Here is a 20,087-nt window from a genome sequence, read left to right on the forward strand (position 1 = left end):
CTCAAAGACATCTGATATCCTTGGTTAGTGTTTGAGAGAAAATCTACAGGGCAGGCAAGCTGTGAGGCTTAGAAGCTGCCCGGGAGAGGAGACGGAGTAGGATTTAAAAAAAATGTGCTGCTTGAGTTAAGCTGGCACAGAACTCAGTCACATGATGGTGACAAGAAGGGAGCCTGAGAGAAAGACTAAGTAGTATCCCTAGATACATAAATATTCCCTGATCAGTCTGTATAATAGTACTCGTATTTATATTTTTAGGCCTGACCCTTTGGTATTGGATAACCAGTTGGTGTGCTCTTTACTGGGAAAGTCTATTTCTCCCTTGGATTACCGTAGTTCTTTGTGTTGTGTTGAGACCTACATGTGTCTTCTGATGTGTTTATACAAAGATAAAGAGGAGGGATGTGTTCTATGGAGGTGTGGTGAGGTATGGGGGTGGGGGCGCCTCTGCGGGCCCATGTCGAGGCATCCCTTATGTTTATAAAAAGATAAAGAGAGGGGGGATATGTTCTATGGAGGTGTAGTCGGGTACATAGGAGTCCATAGGAGAGGGGGAGAGTGGGGGCAGGAAGGCAGAGCAAGAGAGGAGCAAGAGGGAGAGGAGGGAGCAAACAGCCCCTTATAGTGAGTCAGGCCTACTGTAAAGAGAGGGGATATGTTCTACCGATGTGTGGTAAGGTGTGGTGGAAGGGGGTACCTCCAAGAGGAATCCCTTCTCCCTGAGGGACCAGCCACAGGACGGTATAGTATAGAATAGAGTTTATTCAGGCCATGGGGAGGGGAGTTAAGGGCAGAGAAAGGCTTTCTCTCTCCTCACCCAACCCTACCAGCCTCCCCACCCCCATCCCTAATTCCTGCTCTGCACAGCAGCAGTTCTGTGTGTACAACTGAAACTAGACATGTGGCTGTGATGGGACTCTTGGACCCATTCCCTTCACGCTCCAAATCTGGATCTATCAAGCAGTTCTCTAGGTAATTCTGACATGTGCTAGCAGACTGAGTATGTGTATGTATGCATGCATATATGGGTGAGTGAGTGCCAGCCTGAGTGCAAGGATGTATTTGCATGTGTCTATGTGTGTCTCAGTACATATAAAACACTATGTGTTTTAATGCTGTAAATGGAGCGTGCTTAGTTGTTTCTAACACGGAACCAAGAATGGGTAAACTGGCCATGCTTGCTTGTGGACAAAAACGGGTGCTTGCAAAGGGAATGCAGAGTTTCTTCGGTGCCATATATGAGTGGCTACCTCCCAGCGATGCAAACTGGAACTCTGACTCCTCCCCATGAGATGGTCCACTTCAGAAGAGGTTCCATGTATCTGTATTACATTATTGCAGATCAAAAGAAAGGCATAAATCAAACGTGTTTGCTGGTGTTTGGGGTGGGCCATCAGGTAGGCAGGGTCCAGCAAAGCAGAGGAACCTACAGTGTCTGCTGTAGGTTTGACACTGTGTGATGACATTCTTAACTTTTAGGCTAGTGGAAGATAGTGTCACATGATACATTCCAATGTTTTTACCGAGAGCCGGAAGGATGTTAGGTCTTTTGACTAAGATGAGTAACAGATGTCTATTGAGGGGATCAGTGACAGCTGGAGGGACAGCCTGGGCTCCAGGTATTCAACATTCAGCCTCTCACAATCACAAGTTTCTGTAGGCCAGGCTGCAGACTCTCCATCGCAGGCACGACGTTCTCAGGACACTTCATCACAGTTCATCACAGCGTCCCATGAGCTTAGAAGACCACAAATTCAGTGTGATTTAAAATGTGACAGCTCAGCTTCATGCATGGCTAACCATGTCGTGCAGATGTGTTTCTCAGAAACTTAGCTTGTAAAAATACCTGCAAAGAGAATTTTCAAAATTACACCGTCCAGGGTGATTCTCTGTGGCAAGTCGGTGCTCGATTTGGGGATAACATGTGCTTGCTGTTCTCACCTGCTAACGTGAGCAAACGCTTGACCCTGGACACTTCAGGACTGAGCGAGATAGCGGGTCAGAGGGGAGGTCTGTGGACTAGGTTGGTGTGGCCATGCTGCCCTCTACTGGTGCTGGGGCTACAGTGACTGTTGAAGGTTGAACTGAATCCTTGGTTTAGTCCCCGGGTGTAGCTTAAGATCTAGGTATAGTTCACATGCTTTTGATTCCTGGGGAGTATAGACCTAACTGTCATTACCCACTGACAAAAGGGCAGAGGCACATGCATTTTGAAGATACTCCCTGGGCTGGGAGTTTATCTCAGAAGCAGAACGCTTGCTTATCACTCTCAAGACCAGCACCATTCCCAGCACCATCAGAAGATAAGATACTCTCCTTGGAGCCAAAGAGCATCGAACAAGAAGTGTGGGTTTGCAGTGAACTAGACTATGCGGGGAGGGTGGCAATGGGGGGAGGTTTGGGAGGGGAACACCCACAAGGAAGGGGAGGGGGGAGGGTGATGTCTGTCCGGAAACCGGGAAAGGGAATAACACTTGAAATGTATATAAGAAATACTCAAGATAATAAAAAAAAAAAAAGAAAAGGGATATTGAGGTAAAGGATGGATTAGAAAATAAAGTGGGTGTCAGAACACAGTAAAAAAAAAAGTGTGGGTTTGAAATGTCTACTATTCCCAAGCTTTGGATTCATGTAAGGTAAAACAGGACAGTGTTTAGGGAAGAGAAGTTGTCTTCTCCCCTTGATATAATTGAGTTACCTTACAGTAGCTTGACCAGGAAGATATTGTTAGCCCTTAAACCTTGCAAAGGCTTTGAGCAGACAAGTAGGTTGCTCTCTGAAACAGAGCCTGGTGAACTTTGACAACAATTCTTTGGAGAAAAGTGTAGACCTGGGAAATGTTGGGATGCCTTTTGTTGTGAGGAAGGGACAGTGGGTGAGTTGCATCACAAAGAACTCTTACAGAACTCTGAGCTCATAAGCAGTTGACTGCTAGAGCCTCTCATGCCGGTGAGTCATTGACTAATTAGTACGAAACAAGCATTTGCTGGTACACAATGCACTAGTCACCACAGCAGGGCTCTGGCTCAGGACTCGAGGATATGCAACTTGGCTTCCAACAGGGGCATGAGCAAACAAATTTATTAAACCATGTGTTCTGTTTTCCCTTCCCACCAAAACCTGTATTCCCCCAAGAGCATATTTCCCCCTAAATTTGCTGTCCACTTTTACATTTTTCATGGTCTTTGGAGCTTAGCTAATTTTTTTTAACTACCAAATTCCAGAAGCTTCTCATCCAACAGGTAAGTACAGAAGTGTAGAAGTCATTTGTCACCAGTTGTTTGGACAGATCAATTATTTCTCTGAAACAAGATTTTTCTTTCTGGAATAGGCTGAGCCATGTAAGTCCCACTGTGTGTCTTAGATCTGAACTAAAGTGGGGTAACCTAGATGTCCTTCCTTTATGTTTCATTTCCTCTTGTGGTCTACCCTGCACTTAGGAATCCCAGAAAGTGCTCGCTGGTCTCCAGCATTTTCTGTCATGGCTGTGGTTTCTTTGCTTAGCTCTGCCGTGGGTTTCCTGACATCTACTGCTCTTTACGGATACTCACTGCTCATCCCCACCCCTCCCCAATAACTATATCAGAAGATGACGTCACAATCCAGTCACTGGAGCTGCATGTGGTCAAGTTCTCCAGCTCCTCTCAGCTCCTCAGTTAGGATCATTTTACAGCTATCATCAACGTAGTGACACAGCCACCAGCAAATGCCAGCCCTACTTGACTCCCACACTTAGATATCTGACTTATATCATTGACAGAGTCCTTAACAACAAGGATGAGGAATTAAAATGTATTAACAGCAATATCGAGTGCTTTGGATTAAAGAAAGTTATAGGAAATTTTTTTTATTAACTTGAGTATTTCTTATATACATTTCGAGTGTTATTCCCTTTCCCAGTTTCCGGGCAAACATCCCCCTCCCCCCTCCCCTTCCTTATGGGTGTTCCCCTCCCAACCCTCCCCCCATTGCCGCCCTCCCCCCCACAGTCTAGTTCACTGGGGGTTCACTCTTAGCAGGACCCAGGGCTTCCCCTTCCACTGGTGCTCTTACTAGGATATTCATTGCTACCTATGAGGTCAGAGTCCAGGGTTAGTCCATGTATAGTCTTTAGGTAGTGGCTTAGTCCCTGGAAGCTCTGGTTGCTTGGCATTGTTGTACATATGGGGTCTCGAGCCCCTTCAAGCTCTTCCAGTTCTTTCTCTGATTCCTTCAACGGGGGTCCTATTCTCAGTTCAGTGGTTTGCTGCTGGCATTCGCCTCTGTATTTGCAGTATTCTGGTTGTGTCTCTCAGGAGCAATCTACATCCGGCTCCTGTCAGTCTGCACTTCTTTGCTTCATCCATCTTGTCTAATTGGATGGCTGTATATGTATGGGCCACATGTGGGGCAGGCTCTGAATGGGTGTTCCTTCAGTCTCTGTTTTAATCTTTGCCTCTCCCTTCCCTGCCAAGGGTATTCTTTTTCCTCATTTAAAGAAGGAGTGAAGCATTCACATTTTGATCATCCGTCTTGAGTTTCGTTTGTTCTAGGGATCTAAGGTAATTCAAGCATTTGGGCTAATAGCCACTTATCAATGAGTGCATACCATGTATGTCTTTCTGTGATTGGGTTAGCTCACTCAGGATGATATTTTCCAGTTCCAACCATTTGCCTACGAATTTCATAAACTCGTTGTTTTTGATAGCTGAGTAATATTCCATTGTGTAGATGTACCACATTTTCTGTATCCATTCCTCTGTTGAAGGGCATCTGGGTTCTTTCCAGTTTCTGGCTATTATAAATAAGGCTGCAATGAACATAGTGGAGCACGTGTCTCTTTTATATGTTGAGGCATCTTTTGGGTATATGCCCAAGAGAGGTATAGATGGATCCTCAGGCAGTTCAATGTCCAATTTTCTGAGGAACCTCCATACTGATTTCCAGAATGGTTTTACCAGTCTGCAATCCCACCAACAATGGAGGAGTGTTCCTCTTTCTCCGCATCCTCGCCAGCATCTGCTGTCACCTGAGTTTTTGATCTTAGCCATTCTCACTGGTGTGAGGTGAAATCTCAGGGTTGTTTTGATTTGCATTACCCTTATGACTAAAGATGTTGAACATTTCTTTAGGTGTTTCTCAGCCATTCAGCATTCCTCAGCTGTGAATTCTTTGTTTAGCTCTGAACCCCATTTTTTAATAGGGTTATTTGTTTCCCTGCGGTCTAACTTCTTGAGTTCTTTGTATATTTTGGATATAAGGCCTCTATCTGTTGTAGGATTGGTAAAGATCTTTTCCCAATCTGTTGGTTGCCGTTTTGTCCTAACCACAGTGTCCTTTGCCTTACAGAAGCTTTGCAGTTTTATGAGATCCCATTTGTCGATTCTTGATCTTAGAGCGTAAGCCATTGGTGTTTTGTTCAGGAAATTTTTTCCAGTGCCCATGTGTTCCAGATGCTTCCCTAGTTTTTCTTCTATTAGTTTGAGTGTGTCTGGTTTGATGTGGAGGTCCTTGATCCACTTGGACTTAAGCTTTGTACAGGGTGATAAGCATGGATCGAACTGCATTCTTCTACATGTTGACCTCCAGTTGAACCAGCACCATTTGCTGAAAATGCTATCTTTTTTCCATTGGATGATTTTGGCTCCTTTGTCAAAAATCAAGTGCCCATAGGTGTGTGGGTTCATTTCTGGGTCTTCAATTCTATTCCATTGGTCTATCTGTCTGTCTCTGTACCAATACCATGCAGTTTTTATCACTATTGCTCTGTAATACTGCTTGAGTTCAGGGATAGTGATTCCCCCTGAAGTCCTTTTATTGTTGAGGATAACTTTAGCTATCCTGGGTTTTTTGTTATTCCAGATGAATTTGCAAATTGTTCTGTCTAACTCTTTGAAGAATTGGATTGGTATTTTGATGGGGATTGCATTGAATCTGTAGATTGCTTTTGGTAAAATGGCCATTTTTACTATATTAATCCTGCCAATCCATGAGCATGGGAGATCTTTCCATCTTCTGAGGTCTTCTTCAATTTCTTTCCTCAGTGTCTTGAAGTTCTTATTGTACAGATCTTTTACTTGCTTGGTTAAAGTCACACCGAGGTACTTTATATTATTTGGGTCTATTATGAAGGGTGTCGTTTCCCTAATTTCTTTCTCGGCTTGTTTCTCTTTTGTATAGAGGAAGGCAACTGATTTATTTGAGTTAATTTTATACCCAGCCACTTTGCTGAAGTTGTTTATCAGCTTTAGTAGTTCTCTGGTGGAACTTTTGGGATCACTTAAATATACTATCATGTCATCTGCAAATAGTGATATTTTGACCACTTCTTTTCCGATCTGTATCCCCTTGATCTCCTTTTGTTGTCTGATTGCTCTGGCTAGAACTTCAAGAACTATATTGAATAAGTAGGGAGAGAGTGGGCAGCCTTGTTTAGTCCCTGATTTTAGTGGGATTGCTTCAAGTTTCTCTCCATTTAGTTTAATGTTAGCAACTGGTTTGCTGTATATGGCTTTTACTATGTTTAGGTATGGGCCTTGAATTCCTATTCTTTCCAGGACTTTTATCATGAAGGGGTGTTGAATTTTGTCAAATGCTTTCTCAGCATCTAATGAAATGATCATGTGGTTTTGTTCTTTCAGTTTGTTTATATAATGGATCACGTTGATGGTTTTCCGTATATTAAACCATCCCTGCATGCCTGGGATGAAGCCTACTTGATCATGGTGGATGATTGTTTTGATGTGCTCTTGGATTCGGTTTGCCAGAATTTTATTGAGTATTTTTGTGTCGATATTCATAAGGGAAATTGGTCTGAAGTTCTCTTTCTTTGTTGGGTCTTTGTGTGGTTTAGGTATAAGAGTAATTGTGGCTTCATAGAAGGAATTCGGTAGGGCTCCATCTGTTTCAATTTTGTGGAATAGTTTGGATAGTAATGGTATGAGGTCTTCTATGAAGGTCTGATAGAATTCTGCACTAAACCCGTCTGGACCTGGGCTCTTTTTGGTTGGGAGACCTTTAATGACTGCTTCTATTTCCTTAGGAGTTATGGGGTTGTTTAACTGGTTTATCTGTTCCTGATTTAACTTTGGTACCTGGTATCTGTCTAGGAAATTGTCCATTTCCTGAAGATTTTCAAGTTTTGTTGAATATAGGTTTTTATAGTAAGATCTGATGATTTTTTTTAATTTCCTCTGAATCTGTAGTTATGTCTCCCTTTTCATTTCTGATTTTGTTAATTTGGACACACTCTCTGTGTCCTCTCGTTAGTCTGGCTAAGGGTTTATCTATCTTGTTGATTTTCTCAAAGAACCAACTTTTGGTTCTGTTGATTCTTTCTATGGTCCTTTTTGTTTCTACTTGGTTGATTTCAGCTCTGAGTTTGATTATTTCCTGCCTTCTACTCCTCCTGGGTGTATTTGCTTCTTTTTGTTCTAGAGCTTTTAGGTGTGCTGTCAAGCTGCTGACATATGCTCTTTCCTGTTTCTTTCTGCAGGCACTCAGCGCTATGAGTTTTCCTCTTAGCACAGCTTTCATTGTGTCCCATAAGTTTGGGTATGTTGTACCTTCATTTTCATTAAATTCTAAAAAGTCTTTAATTTCTTTCTTTATTTCTTCCTTGACCAGGTTATCATTGAGTAGAGCATTGTTCAATTTCCACGTATATGTGGGCATTCTTCCCTTATTGTTATTGAAGACCAGTTTTAGGCCGTGGTGGTCCGATAGCACGCATGGGATTATTTCTATCTTTCTGTACCTGTTGAGGCCCGTTTTTTGACCAATTATATGGTCATTTTTGGAGAAAGTAACATGAGGAGCTGAGAAGAAGGTATATTCTTTTGCTTTAGGATAGAATGTTTTATAAATATCCGTTAAGTCCATTTGGCTCATGACTTCTCTTAGTCTGTCTACATCTCTGTTTAATTTCTGTTTCCATGATCTGTCCATTGATGAGAGTGGGGTGTTGAAATCTCCCACTATTATTGTGTGAGGTGCAATGTGTGTTTTGAGCTTTAGTAAGGTTTCTTTTACTATGTAGGTGCCCTTGTATTTGGGGCATAGATATTTAGGATTGAGAGTTCATCTTGGTGGATTTTTCCTTTGATGAATATGAAGTGTCCTTCCTTATCTTTTTTGATGACTTTTAGTTGAAAATTGATTTTATTTCATATTAGAATGGCTACTCCAGCTTGCTTCTTCTGACCATTTGCTTGGAAATTTGTTTTCCAGCCTTTCACTCTGAGGTAGTGTCTGTCTTTGTCTCTGAGGTGTGTTTCCTGTAGGCAGCAGAATGCAGGGTCCTCGTTGCATATCCAGTTTGTTAATCTATTTCTTTTTATTGGGGAGTTGAGGCCATTGATGTTGAGAGATATTAAGGAATAGTGATCATTGCTTCCTGTTATATTCATATTTAGATGTGAGGTTATGTTTGTGTGCTTTCATTCTCTTTGTTTTGTTGCCAAGATGATTAGTTTCTTGCTTCTTCTAGGGTATAGCTTGCCTCCTTTTGTTGGGCTTTACCATTTATTATCCTTTGTAGTGCTGGATTTGTAGAAAGATATTGTGTAAATTTGGTTTTGTCATGGAATATCTTGGTTTCTCCATCTATGTTAATTGAGAGTTTTGCAGGATACATTAACCTGGGCTGGCATTTGTGTTCTCTTAGGGTCTGTATGACATCAGTCCAGGATCTTCTGGCCTTCATAGTTTCTGGCGAGAAGTCTGGTGTGATTCCGATAGGTCTGCCTTTATATGTTACTTGACCTTTTTCCCTTACTGCTTTTAATATTCTTTCTTTATTTTGTGCGTTTGGTGTTTTGACAATTATGTGACGGGAGGTGTTTCTTTTCTGGTCCAATCTATTTGGAGTTCTGTAGGCTTCTTGTATGCCTATGGGTATCTCTTTTTTTAGGTTAGGGAAGTTTTCTTCTATGATTTTGTTGAAGATATTTACTGGTCCTTTGAGCTGGGAGTCTTCACTCTCTTCTATACCTATTATCCTTAGGTTTGATCTTCTCATTGAGTCCTGGATTTCCTGTATGTTTTGGACCAGTAGCTTTTTCCGCTTTACATTATCTTTGACAGTTGAGTCAATGATTTCTATGGAATCTTCTGCTCCTGAGATTCTCTCTTCCATCTCTTGTATTCTGTTGGTGAAGCTCGTATCTATAGCTCCTTGTCTCTTCTTTTGGTTTTCTATATCCAGGGTTGTTTCCATGTGTTCTTTCTTGATTGCTTCTATTTCCATTTTTAATTCCTTCAAGTGTTTGATTGTGTTTTCCTGGAATTCTTTCAGGGATTTTTGTGTCTCCTCTCTATGGGCTTCTACTTGTTTATTTATGTTTTCCTGGAATTCTTTCAGGGATTTTTGCGATTCCTTTCTGTAGGCTTCTACTTGTTTATTAATGTTTTCCTGTGTTTCTCTAAGGGAGTTCTTCACGTCTTTCTTGAAGTCCTCCAGCATCATGATCAAATATGATTTTGAAACTAGATCTTGCTTTTCTGGTGTGTTTGGATATTCCATGTTTGTTTTGGTGGGAGAATTGGGCTCCGATGATGCCATGTAGTCTTGGTTTCTGTTGCTTGGGTTCCTGCGCTTGCCTCTCGCCATCAGATTATCTCTAGTGTTACTTTGTTCTGCTATTTCTGACAGTGGCTAGACTGTCTTATAAGCCTGTGTGTCAGGAGTGCTGTAGACCTGTTTTCCTCTCTTTCAGTCAGTTATGGGGACAGAGTGTTCTGCTTTCGGGCGTGTAGTTTTTCCTCTCTACAGGTCTTCAGCTGTTCCTGTGGGCCTGTGTCTTGAGTTCACCAGGCAGGTCACTTGCAGCAGAAAAGTTGGTCTTACCTGTGGTCCTGAGGCTCAAGTTCGCTCGCGGGGTGCTGCCCTCGGGCTCTCTGTGGCGGCAGCAACCAGGAAGATCTGTGCCGCCCTTTCCGGGAGCTTCAGTGCATCAGGGTTCCAGATGGCCTTTGGTGTTTTCCTCTGGCGTCCGAGATGTATGTGCAGAGAGCAGTCTCTTCTGGTTTCCCAGGCTCGTCTGCCTCTCTGAAGGTTTAGCTCTCACTCCCACGGGATTTGGGTGCAGAGAACTGTTTATCCAGTCTGTTTCCTTCAGGTTCCGGCGGTGTCTCAGGCAGGGGTCCTGCCGCTCCTGGGCCCTCTCCGACGGGAGCCCAGAGGCCTTATACAGTTTCCTCTTGGGCCAGGGATGTGGGCAGGGGTGGGCAGTGTTGGTGGTCTCTTCCGCTCTGCAGCCTCAGGAGTGCCCACCTGACCAGGCGGTGAGGTCTCTCTCCCACGGGGTCTGGGAGCAGAGAGCTGCTGCAGGCCGGGATCCGCGGGTGTGGGAGGAAATTTTTAAAAAATCAAATTATTCAGACTTTGAAAAACGCAGGTCAGTCTGCAGACACCAGGGGGCAGCAGAGGCTTTGTTTCTAGCTAGTGTTGCAATGATGCAGCGAGGAGTTGTGCACACTTGTTCCTGATGCTGTGCTCACTAGGCTTTCCCGCCTGTAACATCTGTATGTGTCCCTAGGGTAGACACACTTCTTCCGTGGTGGGTCTTGATAGTCCTCTTGAATTATGTAAATATCTCATTGTCTCTACATTGGCTGTGAACAATTCCAGAGGGTCTCCAGATACTAACATTCCCATGATATTGGAGGAAGGAAAACCTCTCAGAGGACGGGAAGAATCAGCAGTGGGCTGGACCCCCTCAGCCCCTGACCATTAACTGATATCCCTGTCCAGTCGCACCTCTGCGGGGTGGTCTACTCTTTATCGATAAGTGTTAGAATGAATTCTCTGGATCTGCGTGCTTGCTTCTGAAAGTTCCCACTCACATAAGCTTCACTGATGGTTCCGTGTTCTCTTTCTCTTTTTCTCTCTTGCCTCCTTCCTTCCTTCCTTCCCTCCTTCCCTCCTTCCTTCCTTTCTTTTTCCCATCTTTCCTTAAGGGCTCGACGCTGGCTGTGACCCTGAGATGAAGGAAAGGGGTTTGCCTCCTCCGTGCGTACCACATCATGTTTGTTCCTGCCTGTAGGCCAATGTCCCTGTATCCCCAGTGACCAGCACTGTGTCTAGCTCGACAAGTAACCACTGAATAGAAAGAGCTGTGAGCACACTAGCAGTGTGGCCTGAGCTGTATCTCTTTGATGGCGTGGTGTTCTTGGACAATGATGGTTGGAAGGTTTTACCTGGGCATTAGAAATTCATCCTTGCAGACAGTTAAACTGAAGAGAATTAAACAGTCATGTGCATTCGCAAGACACTTCCTAGTCCATCAAGTATCTCTCAGACTGTTCGAGAATATGAGAGGATGCTCACCCAAGCCAAGTGGCCAGCAAAGGGCTTGTTTCCCCAGAGGCTGCAAGGCAGATTTCATCTCCAACGTCTGCCTCACAAACACATGCCAGATTAAATTTCTTAATATTGACTGAAGTTTATAACAATGAGCTTTCCAAAGCTCCGCCTATTTGGACAACAAAAAAATCGAACACAGAAAGTAAGGTGACATCATGGTATCATGGTTGGTTTTTTTTTTTTTTTGCATATTTCTTTCCCTGTGTGTGTCACTCCTTAGTGTTGGGGGTAAAATCTTTACACACACACACACACACACACACACACATGCACACACACACGCACACACACACACACACACACACACACACACACTTCTTATCCAGTTTTAAAATAGTAAGTACAGCTGTTGGTAGACACTCTTCAGGGATTTTAAAGTCACTAATAATTTCACAACTGGAGGCAAAGCTCTTTGCTGGGAAATGTTTAGCGCAGGGCACGTGCTCTGACCTCATCAGGGCAACCACGGTTCTGAAGGAGACAGAGACGCCACCTCACAGTCCACGGTGGTGACAAGATGGCGGCAGGCAGGTCAATTTCAGAGGCTGGCTGCTTTCCTCACATTTTTGCTGCTTCTCTATCCCCCACTGTCACTTTGGAAAAACTGAGCCAGGAACAAGGAAACCCAACTTTCAGAACTTTCTGCAAGGGCATTTTGGTCAGAAACCAAAACCTAATGTGCACGTGGATAAAGCAGGCAAGCTTTCTCCTACCCCGGCAAAGCCGGAGCAGCACCATAATCCAGAAGGGGTGTGTTAAAACACACCACAGCTGCCCGTGGTGGAGCACACTGCAAACTCAGCACTAGGGAAGCTGAGGTAAGAGGGTAGCCTTGAGCTGAGGGTAGCCTGAGCAACATAGTCAGTTCCAAGCCAGAGTGTGCAGGGAGAGGGAGAGAAGGAGAGAGGGAGAAAGGAGGGGGGCATACATTGCTGGGCGGGAGCTCTCATGCTCAGTGGGGGGCTATGGAATGTGTACCTAGCATCCAGAGGTCCTAGCTTCCAGCATCACTCAACCCTCTGTCCTCGAACAACCACCGCTCCTGCACCAGGTTGTGGAACCCTGGCTGCAGAGTCTGATGCAGAGCGTTTAGTGAGACCTGGCTTCTGCTCTTGTCGCTGGTGGCCCTGTAGCGCCGGAGAAGATGCTGTTCTCCTTTACTCCAGTATGTGCTGACCATGACCGTGTTCACCTTTACTCCAGACCATGGTGCTGTGTGAGGGGAAAGCAGCCTTTTGCTGTTCTGGGCATAGAACCCAGGCCTAACAAAGCTATGCAAGTGGCCCATGCCGAGTCAAGCTCCTTCCTTCTGTCTGTCTGTCTGCCAGTCAGCTGCTTTGCTCCTGCCTCTCCTGTGCAGAGTCAGTGTGGTAGGACTTGGGGGAGAGGAGGGAGTGAATGAAAATCCTCAAGTTGAATTATTGCTCCACGATGGCATGAGATCATTTTAAGTCACTTCCTTTCTTGAGCCCCATAATATATTTTCCCTGGTGGGTGCTTCACTCTTTCAGGGTGCTTTTGGAGCATCTGTGGGCCACCGTGTGATGGGAATGTGGCTTTCCTGCTCCCCAAACCCGTTCTCCCCAGAAGCAAATTAGTTTTTGTTTTTCAAGATTTATGTATTATATATAAGTACACTGTCGCTGTCTTCAGACACACCAGAAAAGGGCACCAGATCCCATTACAGATGGTTGTAAGTCACATCATTGCCTACAATTGCTGGGAATTGAACTCAGGACTTCTGGAAGAGCACCAGAGCTCCAACCCAGAAAATTAGTTTTAAGACAAAGATATCACTTTTCAAAAGGAGGTGGAGTACTCCCTTTCCTACCTGAAAGCAATCATGTGCCTCGGGGTCTAACCTGTTCTCACTGGGGCTGGTCTCTGACATGGAGTTAGAGAAAGAATGTGGACTCATGGTTCAGGACTTAGTTCTGGGACCGCCGACTCCCCAACCCCCCCCCCCCCCCAGGTAGCTCAGCAGTAGGTGTTTGCCCAGCACAAGCAAGGCCTGAGTTTATCCCCACTACTATTTAAAAAAATAAAGAAGTTAAAAAAGAAGTTAAAGAGTAAGAGAGACCCGAAGCTGAGGGTAATCTGAATGTGTGTTTGTGTGAGTGTGTGCGGGTATTTGTATGTGTGTAACCACAAACTAGAGATAGTCCTTACCTAATAGAAATGTAACGTATCCATACTTTCGTAAATTCAAAGCTATACAGAATTCTGGACAAAGAAGAACAAAGCTGATACAATTATAAGTAGTAACCATTGATTCTGTTACCCACCACCCCCAAGACTGCTTGCTTTTTGTACTATTCTACAGGTTGGTTGGTTGGCTTTGTTTCTGCTGACCAGGGACGGAAGTCAAGGCTCCTCCCCTAGGTTGCTTTTTCTCTTGGGTTGCTCCTCCCCTATACTTTGGCCACAGTTGCCTGCCAGGGATTGGCCGGTATAGGGTGCTCTGCCCTACCGGCATGGATGCCTTATCGTCATCTTTGTGATCGCTCATCTCTAGCAGAGAACTGAACTCACTCTCGAGGCATGGGGGAGGGGGGGTTACACGAGAAATGTCCCCCATAGGCTCCGGTATTTGACTAGTTAGCGGTGCTGTCGGGAGATGTAGGACTGAAAGGACATCACTGGACCCAGGCACTGAGAGCTCAACGCGTTGCCCTTCTTCCAGCTTAGCCACTGTAATTCAGCTCAGATCTTCAGCTTCCTGCCGCTGTGCCCTCTGCCTGCTGCCTCCCTATCCTGGTAGACCACTGGGCTTCTGGGACCATAAGCCCAAATAAGTTGTCTTGGTCCTGGTGTTTTATCACAGCAACAGAGAAGTAAGGCTGACAGAGAAGCGGGTAGTCCTCTTCAGGACTGGCCTTGGGACTCACATCAACCACTGTCATTGCACTCTGCTAGCTAAAGTCACACAGATTCAAAATTTGGCTATGAAGGTCTTGATCTGGAGACCTTCCAAGGTCTCCAAGGTCATCTTGGAAAGCTTCCGAATAGAAGGGTAAAGAATTAATGTTACTTTGTAGACAACTTATAGTAACATACTTTTTATCATTAAGATCTGGGGGGGCAGGGGTGTTCAGAAATCGTGTGTGCTTAGCACGCACAAGGCTGTAGATCTGATCTTTCCCCACCCCACAGCAAACTCCCCAATCCTTTACAGGTTGGGAGTTATAAACTCAATGTGTACAAAAGAATCAATGCTTTCTCCTCCAGCATCCATTCTCCTCTCTTGTGTAATGGCTGCTGATATACTCGATATACTCACGAGCGGGGCTCGTTTTTGACTTTGCAACAGAAGCAAAGTGGAGCTGATTTAAAGTAGATGCTCCGTGGTCCCTTTGTCATGTCTGAATTAGAGATGATTTACCACGGGCCTGCTGCAGAAACACGTGGGAGCTTTTCCTCCCTGTGAAGGTCTAAGTGACCAACGAGATTGTAAAGAACTCATCAAATACTTTGAGGCAGAACTTTCCTGTGAGAAAAGTATGACTTACACAGAACTTTAAAACGAAAAACAAACACAGTTCTCCAGTTTCGCTTTAAAGTGAGGAGGCTGGCTTGCCAGAGCAACCGGAGAGCTGGAGGACCACTCTTTGTCATCCTTCCTGGTCTTATGACTTACAGTTGTGAGCATTTGCTGGCTTAAATAAAGGATCTGTAGGAGCTAACGTGATGGCTCAGTGGTTAAGAGGGCCTCTCGCCCTTCCAGAGGACCCACGTTTGATTCCCGGCATTCGCATGAGGAGGCTCACAATCATGTGTAGCCCCTGTGAGGGGATTCATCAGCTCTGGCCTCCCCAGGTACCAGCACACACATGTGCCCATACCCACACGTGCATACACACACGCAATTAGAAGTAAAGTAAATTTAAAACGGGTATGTGTCCTAACACGCTTGCTTTTCTGTAAAATGGATGACTTTCATACCAATTGGCGTCTAGTGATAATAAGTCTAAACCCATGTTTCATCTGCTCTCAACCACTGTTACATAAAGAAGAACTTACTCTCAACTTTTCGCAGAATCCCTGCCTTCATTTGAAGATTAACAAATCCCAACGTTTTATTTCTGATGTTATGTAACTCAGCCACAGTGGAAACTTATGCAAACCGATGGCCATCAGTCATACACAGGCTCTGAAAGGTCAGAAATATCATCCTGTCCACTTCCAAAGCTGAAGCAAAGGGCAAGTAGCAAATTGAATCATTAGACCCAAATGGAGCTGAGCCCTGGTATCTCTAAGCTCCACTGGGGTGTTCAGTGGGATAAAGAGTCAGTGGATGTAGAAAATGTGTGGTGTCCATCGGGCCTTTGATAAATGGTTGATAATCCTTTTTCTGTGCTATTTTTGCTTTTGGTCCAAACTAGCTATAATAGTATATTGTTGCTCGCCCCTCTGGGGTTCTTGGAAAAAGGTTGCCTCGGTGCCTTGTTGCTTCAGCTGTCCAGAACCACCACCTTTCACTGTGTGCACACTCTCAGCACCACAGCATCAGCACCACAGAGGTTTCCACGCCTCTTGCATCCTCACGCTGTGATGCTATTGAATTCAGAGCAGATTCCCAAAGGGCCTGGATTCCACTGCTGGAATTGAGAGAAATATTTAGGAAGGTGATTAAGAACGAAATGAATGCGTATTGAGTTGAACGTAAAGCAGATAATCATTATAGGCCATGCTGGATCTGGACTACTAGAACTTTAGGTAAACATCGTATTTCTCCAAGTAGAATTTAGTAGCAAAGTGAAAAGTGACAATTTAGAGCTATGTGATTAAGTTTGGGTACCAAAAGCTTAGTTCTAAGATGGCGTATATACTGGATATCTCAGGCTGCCCTCAAATTTAGGGTCTGTAGTCGATCCTTTTCTGTTGCTGTGGCAACGCACCACAAGCCAGACTGCTTATAGATAAGGGTTTATTTGGTCTTATAGTCCCAGGGGGTCAGAGTCCATGATGGTGGAGCAAAGACACGGTGGGCGGGAAGCTGAGGGCTCACACCTTGAACAACCAGCATGAAGCAGAGAGAGCAAACTTGAAATGACGAGAGCCTTTACATTCTCAAAGCCCGGCTACAGGGACTCACTTCCTCTAGCAAGGTCACACCGCCCTAACCTCACAAACGGTACCATCCACTGGGGACCAAGTGTTCGAAGCATCTCACTCAAACCGCCGCGGAATCCTCCTATTACTACTGTAATATTGCTATCTTGGATTAAACATAACCAGCAAGGTTCTGCATGCTAGATAGAAGTAGATACACTCACCGATGACTCTTTTGTTCTTCGTGGCTACTTCTTTTTAAAACTATTATGCATATTTAAGGCATAAACTTCGATGCTAAGGGATGCATATATTCAGTTAATAGGTTAATATAGTGAACAAATGGTCGTGTTTATTTTACATAACCAGTCATTTTAAATATCTGCTTGCAAAGAACAGCTAAAAATCTATTCGTTCAGCATGAATCCCATATAAACTCTTTCATCATTCTGAGTTCGCCCAACAAGAAAATGTGCACTCTGTGATGATACATGATCGTCATTATAGGAAATATATTGGAGTAAGTTCTTCCCTTCAGAGAGCCAAGTCCTGTCAGGAGAAAGTTTACTTAGGATTTTAAGTAAAATCATAATAATCAGGTGATTGTTTTTCTTGCCTCGGATCCAGCTTTCGCGCTTTCCGATCCTAACGCGTGCCCACCTGGTCTAAAGTCAAGTGGAGAAGATTATTCCCACAAAAGAGCACAGAGGAGGGCAGTACAGCATCAGCCTCTCCTCGTACTCCCTGGTCGCATCTCAGGCCCTTGTTTGTTTAAATGGCTTCTAGTACCACGGAGACTGACACAGTGACTGTAACAATTTCTCTGCTCAACAGTGTCAGGTATTGTTTTCAGCCAGAAGAGGGCGCTCAAGAGCCCAGAGTGGGAAATCTGGAGAATTTTTATGAGCTTCATATATTTTTCCCTATTCTGAAAGACCTGGAATTTTATTCTTCAGTTTAACACTCGGAATGGGCTACCAAAGCCGTGTTTTAACAGCATATGATTTAGATTTAATAATTTGTTGAAAACAGAGAAAAAACATAAATCAGGGACTGATACTCAAGAACGGGGAACGGGCTTAGGTTCCAGCCTGCCAAACACGTGCAACCAGTGATGCTGGCTCCTCAGTCTAAATGACAGGGTGCCGAATCAGAAGGGGCAGGGTTAAACCGTTTCTATGAGTCGCAGTGTGAACGGACCCAGACTGCCATGAATGGTAACAGTTGGTGAACTGGAAAAGGGGCAGTCAGGAGACGTTTGTACTCGTTCTTTGTATTACTGTGACTTTTTCTTAAGTTTGAAATTATGTGTAAGGGGGGAGGTCCTCATTTGCTTTGGTCAGTCGGACCCAGCATGAATTTATTATTTGGTAAAGTCAGACCCTCTTGGACCCACTTCTTGAGGGGCAGGAAGCAGTAGAGAAAATAACTCGGCAGGGATCTGTAGTTAACTGTAAAGTGGCTAGCGCTGATGAAGGAGGTAAAAAGATTGGCGAGTATGGATTATCTGAATGCAGGTTTTCTTTATTGCAGGAGTCTCAGAGTCTTCTCTGATTTAAAACATAGCAGTCAATGCCATATTTATCTCCACAGAGAGGCGATGCTCACAGACTGTGGGAGGCTGACGAGGATCTTTTAAAAAGAACCTCCAGGCTTACCTTACAGCACTAGCTGTGACACCACTGTGACGTCAGCCTGTATCATAGCACTCTGCCCCGTGGACTGGAGCTCAGCAATTGCAGGGTCATATGTCCTGAGTGGGAAAGACAGAAACTAAGGGAGCACTCTGATTGGCCCTTTCTTTGCTTTTGAGATAGCCTTACCAGGTTAGCCTAGGCTGGCCTCTTAACTCCCAAGCTTAAGCAATCTTCTTGCTGTAGCTCCTCCTGAGTAGCTGGGACTACAGGTGTATACCACCACACCCAGCTTCCATTTGGATTATATAGCAAATCAGGGTTAGGTCTTCTGTTTCACCTCCAGGTCTACAGCAAGGACCTACTGTAATGAATAAAACAGAAGGGATTCTATGCTGTGGTGCTCTGTGTGTGTGTGTGTGTGTGTGTGTGTGTCTGGCTGTGTCTCTCTGGATCTTGGTGTCTCTCTCTCTCTGTCTCTGTCTCTTTCTGTGTGTCTCTGTCTCTCTGCATCTCTGTCTCTGTGTATCTGTCTCTGTGTATCTTTCTTTGTGTCTCTGTCTGTCTCTCTCTGTGTGTCTCCCTGTGTGTCTCTCTGTCTCTCTGTGTCTCTCTCTGTGTGTCTCTGTGTATCTCTTTGTGTCTGTGTCTGTCTCTGTCTGTCTTTCTCTCTCCCTTTCTCCCTCTCTCTCTCTGGTTTTTCAAGACTTGGTTTCTCTGTGTAGCCCTGGTTCTCTTGGTACTCACTGTCTAGATCAGGAGCTAGGATTAAAGGAGTGTGCCACCATTGCCTGGTAGATAATATTTTCTCAAAATATTGTATTCTGGAAATGTTTAACTGGGCAGTCTTTGCTCTCTGGGTTTGTTTTGCTTTGAATTATTGATGTGTGTGTTCTGAGAACCTCCATGCACTTGCTCCCATTCAGTATCCAGCACTCAAGTGCATCTAACCTGGTAACAAGGAGTTTAGAAGCTCAAGTTCAATTTTTCTTTCCTGTACTTTCAACACTAAATATCATGACCACTGCATTCAATTCAGCCTGCAAGACTGAATTCTGCAGGTGGAGAGAGACAGAGGTTTTACTGCAGTCCATAAATACGACCACTTATTGGCCCCAACGTATTTATGTTCTGCTCATTCAATGCTCACTTAAACTGTCCAATTTGCTTGACCCAGTCTATAAATGTAAATTGCCTATGTCGGAAAGTGACTCCGGATGATTCTGAATGTGTGTTGGAATTCTACAATTTCTACAGGTAAACGAGCTCTGACAGAAAGCTACCTTTCCTTCTCCCTTTCTGCCTGCTCCAAGAAGCACCAAATAGCTGCACCAAGCCTCACTGATAAAACACTTGCTTATTATTCTCTGGTTTTCTATTCTTTTTATTTTCATTCTGAGTGTGAACCAAAAATAGTAATAAAACATTCAGCATGTGTGCATTGCCAAAACTTCCACTAAGATACCGTTGGATGTATGTGACAGAGGCCATAGCTTATCGTGTATAAAATGTTGGCTAGCTTGAAAAAGTTTGCAAGCTTGCTCAGAATGTCCTGAGCATAAGGGAGTCATATTTACCAAATTTACCTAAACATTGCAATAGATTTATTGGTGGGACCTGAAGGAGACTAGTGAGAAGCCTTGAGCATGTGACTGGTCTGGCCCTATCCACTGCAACAATTACACCTTAAGGTCACTCAGCACCTGCAAGGTAAGGCTTGTTTGGTTTGGTTTGGCTTCACAGGCTGGGGACCAAATCTCACACTGTAGATAAGCTCTGAACTCACTGAGCTGCACCTCCAGATCACTCCTTCATAGCACATCCATGAGTTTCTCTGTGCACAGTGATAATTATCTCAGTCTATCTTTTTCAGGTCTTATATAAAAGATATATATATATATATATTTGTGTGTGCCTGCCTCATAAAGTCAACCTTGTGTGCAGCAAAGAGGAAACGGGTGACGGAGAGTAAAATGGCAGTGACTTATTTCCTGTTGAGGCATCATCTCATCTGGACGACATTAGAAGATACCCATTGCAACCGAGTAGGGGTAAAG

At 44.3% G+C, this 20,087-nt stretch overlaps 1 long non-coding RNA gene across 1 annotated transcript; it reads right to left on the bottom strand.

Annotated features, from left to right (window-relative positions):
- Positions 1-742: 742 nt before the first annotated feature.
- Positions 743-3,152, bottom strand: LOC134481975 (uncharacterized). The gene is made up of 2 exons (XR_010057919.1): positions 2,699-3,152; positions 743-1,846 (listed from the first exon to the last, which is right to left on the bottom strand). It is a non-coding gene; the product is annotated as an uncharacterized LOC134481975 (long non-coding RNA).
- Between the last annotated feature and the right edge of the window lie 16,935 nt (positions 3,153-20,087).

Source organism: Rattus norvegicus, chromosome 15, assembly GCF_036323735.1.
Source record: "Rattus norvegicus strain BN/NHsdMcwi chromosome 15, GRCr8, whole genome shotgun sequence".
Classification (NCBI taxonomy): Eukaryota; Metazoa; Chordata; class Mammalia; order Rodentia; family Muridae; genus Rattus; species Rattus norvegicus.